Source organism: Gracilinanus agilis, chromosome 1 (genome assembly GCF_016433145.1).
Source record: "Gracilinanus agilis isolate LMUSP501 chromosome 1, AgileGrace, whole genome shotgun sequence".
Taxonomy (NCBI): domain Eukaryota; kingdom Metazoa; phylum Chordata; class Mammalia; order Didelphimorphia; family Didelphidae; genus Gracilinanus; species Gracilinanus agilis.
Genome location: NC_058130.1, coordinates 306,427,125 through 306,436,138, shown reverse-complemented (window position 1 = coordinate 306,436,138; position 9,014 = coordinate 306,427,125).

Here is a 9,014-nt window from a genome sequence, read left to right as displayed (position 1 = left end):
TGTGCTTGCCACATTAAACATAATATATATATATATATATATATATATATATATATATATATATATATATATATATATATTGACATTCTACCCTATACAGTTTGTCACTCTTCCCTCTAAGTGTACTTCTTCTAGCTACCCTGATGATAATAACAATTTTTAAGAGATACCAATATCATCATTTCTTATAGGAAAACAGATCATTTGAACTTATTGGGTCCCTTAAAAACATGTTGTTTTTTCCCCCTCTCTTAATTACCTTTTGGTTAATTCTTTTTTTTTTTTTTTGGTTAATAACCTTTTAGTTATTCTTTTGAATTCTGTATTTGGGCATCAAAATTTCTGTTTATGTCCAGTCTTTTCTTTACGAATGCTTGGAAGTCTTCTATTTTATTAAATGATCATACTTTCCCCTGCAAAAAAAATATATTCAATTTTGCTGGGTAGTTGATTCTTGATTGTAGACCCAGTTCCCTTGCTTTCTGGAATGTCATATTGCATGCCTTCCAGTCCTTCAGTGTAGATGCTGCCAGATCCTGTGTTATCCTAGCTGTGGTTCCATGGTATCTGAATGACTTCTTCTTAGCAGCTTGTAATATTTTTTCATTCGTCTGGCAATTTTTGAATTTGGCTATAATATTCTAGGAGGTTTCAGTTGTGGATTAAATGTAGCAGGTGATCTGTGGATTCTTTCAATTTCCACTATTCCCTCTCTTTAGAAAATGTCAGGGCAGTTTTCTGGATAATTTCCTATAGAATGATAGCCAGGCTTTTTCTTTTATCATTATTTTCTGTAAGCCCAATAATTCTTGTTTTTGTTTTTTTTTTTGTTGTTGTTGTTTTTTTAAACCCTTGTAGTTCGGTGTATTGTCTCATAGGTGGAAGATTGGTAAGGGTGGGCAATGGGGGTCAAGTGACTTGCCCAGGGTCACACAGCTGGGAAGTGGCTGAGGCCGGGTTTGAACCTAGGACCTCCTGTCTCTAGGCCTGACTCTCACTCCACTGAGCTACCCAGCTGCCCCTAGCCCAATAATTCTTAAATTGTGTCTCCTTAATCTGTTTTCAATGTTTGTGGTTTTGTCAATGAAGTGTTTCATATTTTCCTCAAATTTTTCATTCTTTTGATTTTGTTTTATAGATTCTTGCTGTCTTTGTAAAGTCATTTGCTTCTAATTGTTGGATTCTAATTTTTAAACACTGAATTTCATCCCTGGATTTTTGGTCATCCTTCTCCTTCTGGTCTAATTTTTTTTTTTTTGTAGACCATCTTTTGCTTTCTTTCTCTTATTTTCAAGCTCGTTAATTCTGCCTTTCAAGACTCCCTTTTCTTGTTTTAGTTCATATGCCTCTGTTTCCAGATGACTTATTTTGCTTTTTAAGTTCTTAACTCTCTTAATTGTTTTTTGAATTGTATTGAGTTCTTCTAAATCCTGTGTCCAATTCATTGGAGTTTCTGTCTTTGGTCAAACACCCTGAGCCAGGCACAGCTGTATCAGCAAGGCACTCCCTCCAGATTAGAGCCCTTGCCCACCCAGAGATTCCAGCCAACACTGGAGACTCAACACTGTAGGTAGGGGAGGGGTACTGGGACCATCCTTCTTCCTTTCTCTTGAACCTGAGAGTTTCAAGAATTCAGCCTTTTTTTGGTGTACCTTTTAAGTTGAATCCAGCAGGAAGATCCCCCAGCTCTGTCCTGTTAGATTTGGTTTTCTGTCCCCTCAAAGCACTTTGTTTTTGATTGGTATGGAAGGGTTTTTCAGAGGTCTGGGCTTTTGCTGCATCTAAGCCACCATCTTGACTCCACCTGGAAAATTTTATAAAAAATGTCTCTCATAAAGTTCTAATTTCTTAAAGTCAAATTTATAAGAATACAAGACATTCCAGAACTGACAAATGACAAATGGCCAAATAATATGAACAAGCAATTTTCAGATGAAGAAATCAAAGCCATGAATAATCATATGAAAAAATGTTCTAAATCAATCTTGATTAAAGAAATGCAAATTAAAACAGTGCTGAAGTACCACCTCATATCTATCAGATTGATCAATATGGTAGTTAAGGAAAGAAGTAAATGTTGGAGGGGATGTGGCAAAATTGGGACATGGATGATTGTTGGGGGAGTTTTAAACTGATCCAACCATTCTGAATGGCAATTTGAATATTCCCAAAGGACTATAAAGTTGCGCATACCCTTTGATCCAGTAATGTCACTATTGTTTCTGTATTCTAAAGAGATAATAAAAAAGTGGAAAGGACCCACTTGCATGAAAATATTTATAGTTGCTCTTTTTGTGCTTGCAAAGAATCAGAAATTATGGGGATATCCACCAATTGAGGAATGCTGAACTAATTGTGGTACATGTTGGTAATGAAATACTATTGTTCTATGAGAAATGATAAGCAAGATGATTTAAGAAAAAGCTGGAAAAATCTGTAGGAACTGAGGGAGAGTGAAATAAGCAGAACCAGAATACCATTGTACACAAATCACAGCAATATTAGACAATGGTTATCCGTGAAAACTTGGCTGCTCTCAGAAATGCCATGATCTGGGAAAATCCTAAAAGACTTAGAATGTGCAATGAAATTCACCTCCAGATAAATAACTCTTAAAGTTGTCTTTTACATCATTGTATCTTTGGTTTTATTTTGCAGTTTGGTTTTCTATTAATGCTCTTACAACAATGATCAATATGAAATTGTGTTTTGCATGATGATAAAAAATGAAAAAATTGTAGAGATCAATTATTTTTATAAGGATCTAGACATAACAGTTGAGATATCAGAGATTTTAACTATTTTTTAACTTATTGTTTATATACACATAAATTGAAAAACCCAGGGTACTTAAGTGATTTGCTGGATACTAATGATAAAAGCAAGATTGGAATTAAGGCTCCTCATATCTCCTTCAGCACTATTATTCTTTCTACCGCAACACTTTTAAACTGAATCTTCTCAAACATTGGTTCCATTTTGTTTGCTTTACACTAATGTGTTTTTGCCTTTATGAACTCTAAACTTCAGGAGTGAAGGAATAAAAAGAATTGGCTCTTTAAGAAGATAGGAAGGAAGATAGTGCATATCCAGAATAGAGACCTTCTTAGAAATAAAGTATGTGGTAACTGCAGAGCTCATATTTCTTACCTTTTTTTTCTATTTAAAATGTATCATAGGAATATGGAGCTTTATGCTTTACTAATTTATTTTGCTTACTTTAACTGACTTGGTCTACTTAATGTTACTCTAGTGATGGCAGATCACTTAATATTATGCCCATTTTTGAAATGAGGAAATAGATTCTGAAATTTTAAATGTCTTGCCCAAGGAAATATAGCTCGTTAAATGGCAGAGTTGCTTGTTTTCTGGCCTCTAATTGTGTACTCTTTCAGGTTAACTTAACACATAAAATTTCTCTAGAAGTAGATTTAACTCATATCTATACATATCTATACACTAAAATAGTATTATTGGTCAATTCACCTTTGATAACTTATCAAATTCAGCAAGATAATTCAGCAAGGTCATTTGGTTGTAGTGACTTGTCTATTAAAAGAGTTTCATTATCTAAGATCTTCTTGCAAACAACCCTTGAGTTGCACCTCCCACTTGACTTCCGGAATACAGTTTCTTCACTAGCTTCAGGACTACAGATCTACTGTAAAATAATTTTTGAGAAAAACAAAACAAAATTTTCATCATGTTTTCTCATTATCAAGTCAGTCACTTAAAATACACTTCCTTCAAAACAAAGTAGCAGTAATGTTGATTATGGAAAAGACATTTATAACTGAGGATTAAGCAACAAGATGATTATGAGGTTCTGAAATTGGTTAGTGAAAAACAGCAAATTTCAGATGGAGATACTAACCCCTAAGCTATATCAAGAAAGCAAATAAGCTCTGTATCTGACATTATCCTACTTTTAATACATAGCACTACTCAAAAAGGTGCTGAGTTGGCATTATTGAAAATTAGATCTTTAGCTTATCCATTTAGCTAGTAAAATATGGAAAGTGTCAGAGTTAAATATTTCACAGCATCCTACCAATGCACTATGGTATTTTGCCCTACAAATGAGAGAATAGACATTTGGTTGTTTTTCATCCTCATCCTCTATTTGTAAGGTCTGATATTCAGTTAGTACAAATGGAGAGTATATTTATTGCAAACACCACATTAATAATACACTTACAGCTATATGCTAAAGACTAGAGTTGAAGCATATAAGAAAAATAACCAAGTCACGTTAAATTTAGAAAGAAACGTTAAGTTCACCATGACTATTTTAACTAATAAAATATATAAATTTAGTCATATGAAGCAATGTAAATGTTTATAAATAGGGAGATTTTGATCAAATGGATTTGTGGGAGTGGGGTGCTCTAGAAGTCTGACTATATAGAAAAATAGTGGAGTTTTGACAGAAAAACGTGACCTTGGCTAGACTTAATTTTCTCTGGTACATTATTGACTAATGGGGAAAAAAAGCAAAGCTTGTCACTAAAAAAATAATTTTAGTGAGGTTTACAGTGAAAATAAGAAGTTAAGGAGCTCAAGTTAAGAGCATTTGGTTCTATGATCTATAAATAAATAGACTGCTGACTCCATCAGTGTCATGCAGGAAATTGTGTTTGGATGCCAGCTTTGTCAATTAGAGAAAGCATAAGGATATCTGGAGAACAATCACTAAAATTACTAAAGGAAGTTTCTTTTGTCATCTGTATTACCACAGGGTAACAACCACACATCTTCTTAATCAACACACAGGAGATAATTGCCAGGGAAACACAAGGTTAAGTGGAGTTTGTTGATTATTAAGGTTATGTTTACACCATCAGATGGATCTCATCAACTTCAACATTGATTCCGTTTATTATGTTTAGCTTATAATTATTTATTGATAACAACCAGATGTTCTTCACAAACCTTAAATCTCTTCTGAAATTCAATCTTCAATAAACTTGAAGCATTAGGTGAAAAACAGATTAGCATCTTTCTTTATTAAAGTTCTTACTAAGAGAATACTTCCTTCATTTTATCTTCTTTTAAAGGCTCCTCTTTCCCTTTAGGCAAGTCAAACAATTCCAAGAAAAGCACTGAAGAGCTAATAAAACTGGAAATCTTTGTTTGCTAGCCTTGCTCAAATTATCTTTTGTTCTAAAGTCTTATGGATAAAGGCAAAATTGGAGAAGTAGTTTTTTGTGGTCTGAAATGTCACTTCTGAGGGCAGGTGGGTAGCTCAGTAGATTGAAAGTCAGGCCCAGAGATGGGAGGTCCTAGGTTCAAATCTGGCCTCAGACACTTCCTACCTGTTTGACCTTGGGGAAGTCATTTAAACCCCATTGCCTAGCCCATACCACTCTTCTGCTTTGGAACCAATACATGGTACTGATTTAAAATTCTAAAAAAATTAAAATATTACTTCCAAAACTCCTTTTATTAGCTGTTGTTCATCAAGTGAGATAAATGGGACTATCATACTTTTCATGCATCTGTTTACAGTAATAGATACAAAATTGATATAAAAAAATTCAGTTAACATCAATGTCTTCTAATCCTTTGGATTAGAAGATTGGATTACAGACATATATGTATGCATATGTATTCATTCCACATATAAACTATACATGGCTATATAGATAATGCATATATATGTGTGTGTATAAATGTCTATAATGTGTTAGTACTACTAACATGTATGTATACATATATATCATAATTTATGGGACATTTAAAAATTACTCCATAAAAAGTGGTTATATCTAAAAACGAAAGCTTAAGTTAAGTATATTCAAGTAAATTCAACAAGAATTAATTATATTTTAACTATGTGCACAGCATTATTCTGAGCACTAAGGATGAAAAGGCAAAAATAATCCATCTCCTCAAGGAGCTGACATTTTAACTTGAATATCTAGTACATAAGGATGAATGTAGCACCTTATTTGAAAAGGAACTGATGGGAAGTATAATTTTTCCAGATAGAGGAGAACTGAAAAATCCTAGGATGTGGAAGCTCTTAGAAAGAAAGAAAATGACGAGATGTATAGCCCAGGAGCACATATTCACCCTAGGCAAGTGGCAAGGAGATTATAAATTACTATCTCTGTGACCAAAACTACATAAAATCATTCAGTCATTTCAGTCATGCCCAACTCTTCATGATTCTATTTGGGGTTTTCCTATCTAAGATACTGAAATAGCCTACCATTTCCTTCTCCAGTGTTTTTTTTTTACAGAAGGGAAAACTGAGGCAATCAGAATTAAGTGACTTGCACAGGGTCATATAACTAGTAAGTGTGATGAAAATTGTTTTTTTGACCTCAGACCTTGCACTGATCCTCTGGATCACTTAGCTTCCTCTTTCTTTCTATATATTTATGTTTTAAATGTGCTTTTTGGATGTTTTTACTTTTGAATCATTCTGTCACATCCATTTTTTGTAAGTTCATCATATTCACATTCATTATTAGAGTAGATTTAGGGCTTCATTTTTTTCCATACTGAAACACATTTAACATTTCTTCTCGTTGTACTCTCCTGTAAAATCTGTAAAAAGGGCATTAAATTAATGCCAGAACATCTGAATTCTCTCCCCAATTTATCTTCACTAATTTCAGATCAAGAACAGTGGTTATTTTTTCTGTATTTCTCAGCTTTTATTAATTGTTTTTATTGTTACACTACAGCTGAATTTTCTTTCCCTCGTGATTCCTTTATCTCTGTCTTCTCTTTTTAAATACTCATACCTGGCATATGCCTTTCTGATGAGATTTAGTTAGGATTTCTGTTTGTTGTCTATAAAAAATAACAAAAACACATTTCCTTCAGGATGGTAAAGTACTGTCTTAAAACATTCTGTCCTCTAATTATGTGTTTTGCTGTTGTTATTTTTTAATTATAATCATGCAATATATTCTGAAAAGGTAATAATAGAGATATAATTGTTTTGAATAGTCACATGGCATATGCCAATCAAGGAATATAAAGAGAATGCTTATACTTGAAAAAGGACATCCTGGTGAGTAACCAGCACAGAATTAAAATGGAAGATATTACCAATAGTTCATCATGATATTATTTTTTGAAGGTAATATTATGATATTTGTATTGTAAGGGTTAAACTGGTAGGAGTTCGACAAAAGTGAGGAGAGTGGTTAAATAAAACACGTAGTTTAATATGACAAAAGCACAGATAGAAAATAGAGAAGGAGGAAAGGAAAATTATTATTCTAATACCCTATGAGTATACCTAAATCCCTAATACTATCTAAAATTTCTAAAACCCTACTTCTAACTGTCTTCTAAGGACAGGTACTTCTTGCTGGGCAAAAATAGGCCTAGCTAACCTATACTATTTAGGGTTGATTCACTAACTACCTATCTTCCTAAATAAACAGACAAACTCCTTCAATCAGTTTCTATACTCAGCTGTCACTAGTCAACTGCCAGTAGCAGAGACCGACCTCCTGCTCTCTCAAGGTCCAAAAGCAAAAGGCTTTAACTGACAACTGTTCCTTCCTTATCTTTCCCCTCTTTTCCTTGGTAAGAGAATCTTCAGCCCTGGCTCAATGACCTCTGCTGTTCTGCTCTACTTAGTAATGCTGCTCTCCTACCTCTTAAAGAGACAGAGGGAGAGATTTTAAAAAGCCTCTTTAACAATATCAAGGTCTGCAATATCATAGAATCTCTGAAAGCTGTTACTTCAAGGAACTTGGTGTAGTTATTCCAAGAGTCAAACTTGAGTAGATGAATAATGCATGTTGGCCAAACTGTATCCATTTGAACAGAAATAGAATTGGCAGCACACTTGACAAACTGTAAATGGATAATAAACAGTATTCAAAATTGAATAGTAGGAGAGAAGCAGGCTAGAGTAATTTGGAAAAGTGTGTGGTGATTTTGATGATCCCAAATTCTACATGAATCAGAGGTTCAGTTTTTATTTTGATTTTAATAAAATATTTATATTATATTTGGTATTTGTATCCACACAATTAAAAAATCTATATAATGACTAGAAAAAAACATTCAAAAGAGACCAGAAGGGACAAAAACTTAATCATTTCCTGTCCTGTACTTGCTGTTGAAGTTTGCCCAGGTTCAGCTCTGTAGGAGAGTTGTTTTTTGATATTTTACAGAAATTTTAGTCAGTTTTCTTTTCACCATATATATATGTATGTATGTATGTATATTTATACATATACACCTTATATAATAGATGATTTTTCTATGATTTTTTCTTTTGACTCAATCATTTAGAATGTCATAATCAAGTCTACAGTTAAGGCTATATCCTTTTCATGTCCTCCCTGTTTTGATTATTATTTTTAAATTGAATAATGATCTGTGAAGGATGTGCTTAGTAATTTTAAGAGTATTTAAAATTTTTCTGTTTGCTGATATATAGTCTATTTTTTACAAAAACTCTTATGTAGCACTGAGAAATTAGTTTATTTATAATTCACCAAAATGTTGTGTGTTTTAGATGTAAATTCTTGAATTATGTGATAGTTTCCATATTTTCTCTCTTTTGTTTATCTTTCTGTTGTTTTTCTCCAGCTCATTAAATGTAAATGTACCAACTATTATTTTATTACCAAATATGTCTTTTTGGAAATGAGTTAATTTTTCCCTTATGAATTTACTTATGCCATTTTCTAATATATCTGTTCAAGATTGATAGCAGTTCATTGTGTACATACCTTTTCATTTTAATATAATTTACTTGTTTTTCTCTAGTGGTCTTACTAATTTTAATTATCTTTCATTTTCTTTTTTTTTTAAACCCTTAGCTTCTGTGTATTGGCTTATAGGTGGAAGAGTGGTAAGGATGGGCAATGGGGGTCAAGTGACTTGCTCAGGGTCACACAGCTGGGAAGTGTCTGAGGCCGGATTTGAACCTAGGCCTGACTCTCAATCCACTGAGATACCCAGGTGCCCCCAATATCTTTTATTTTCTGATTGCATTATTGCAGCCTCTGCCTATTCCAGATTCCATTCTCTCA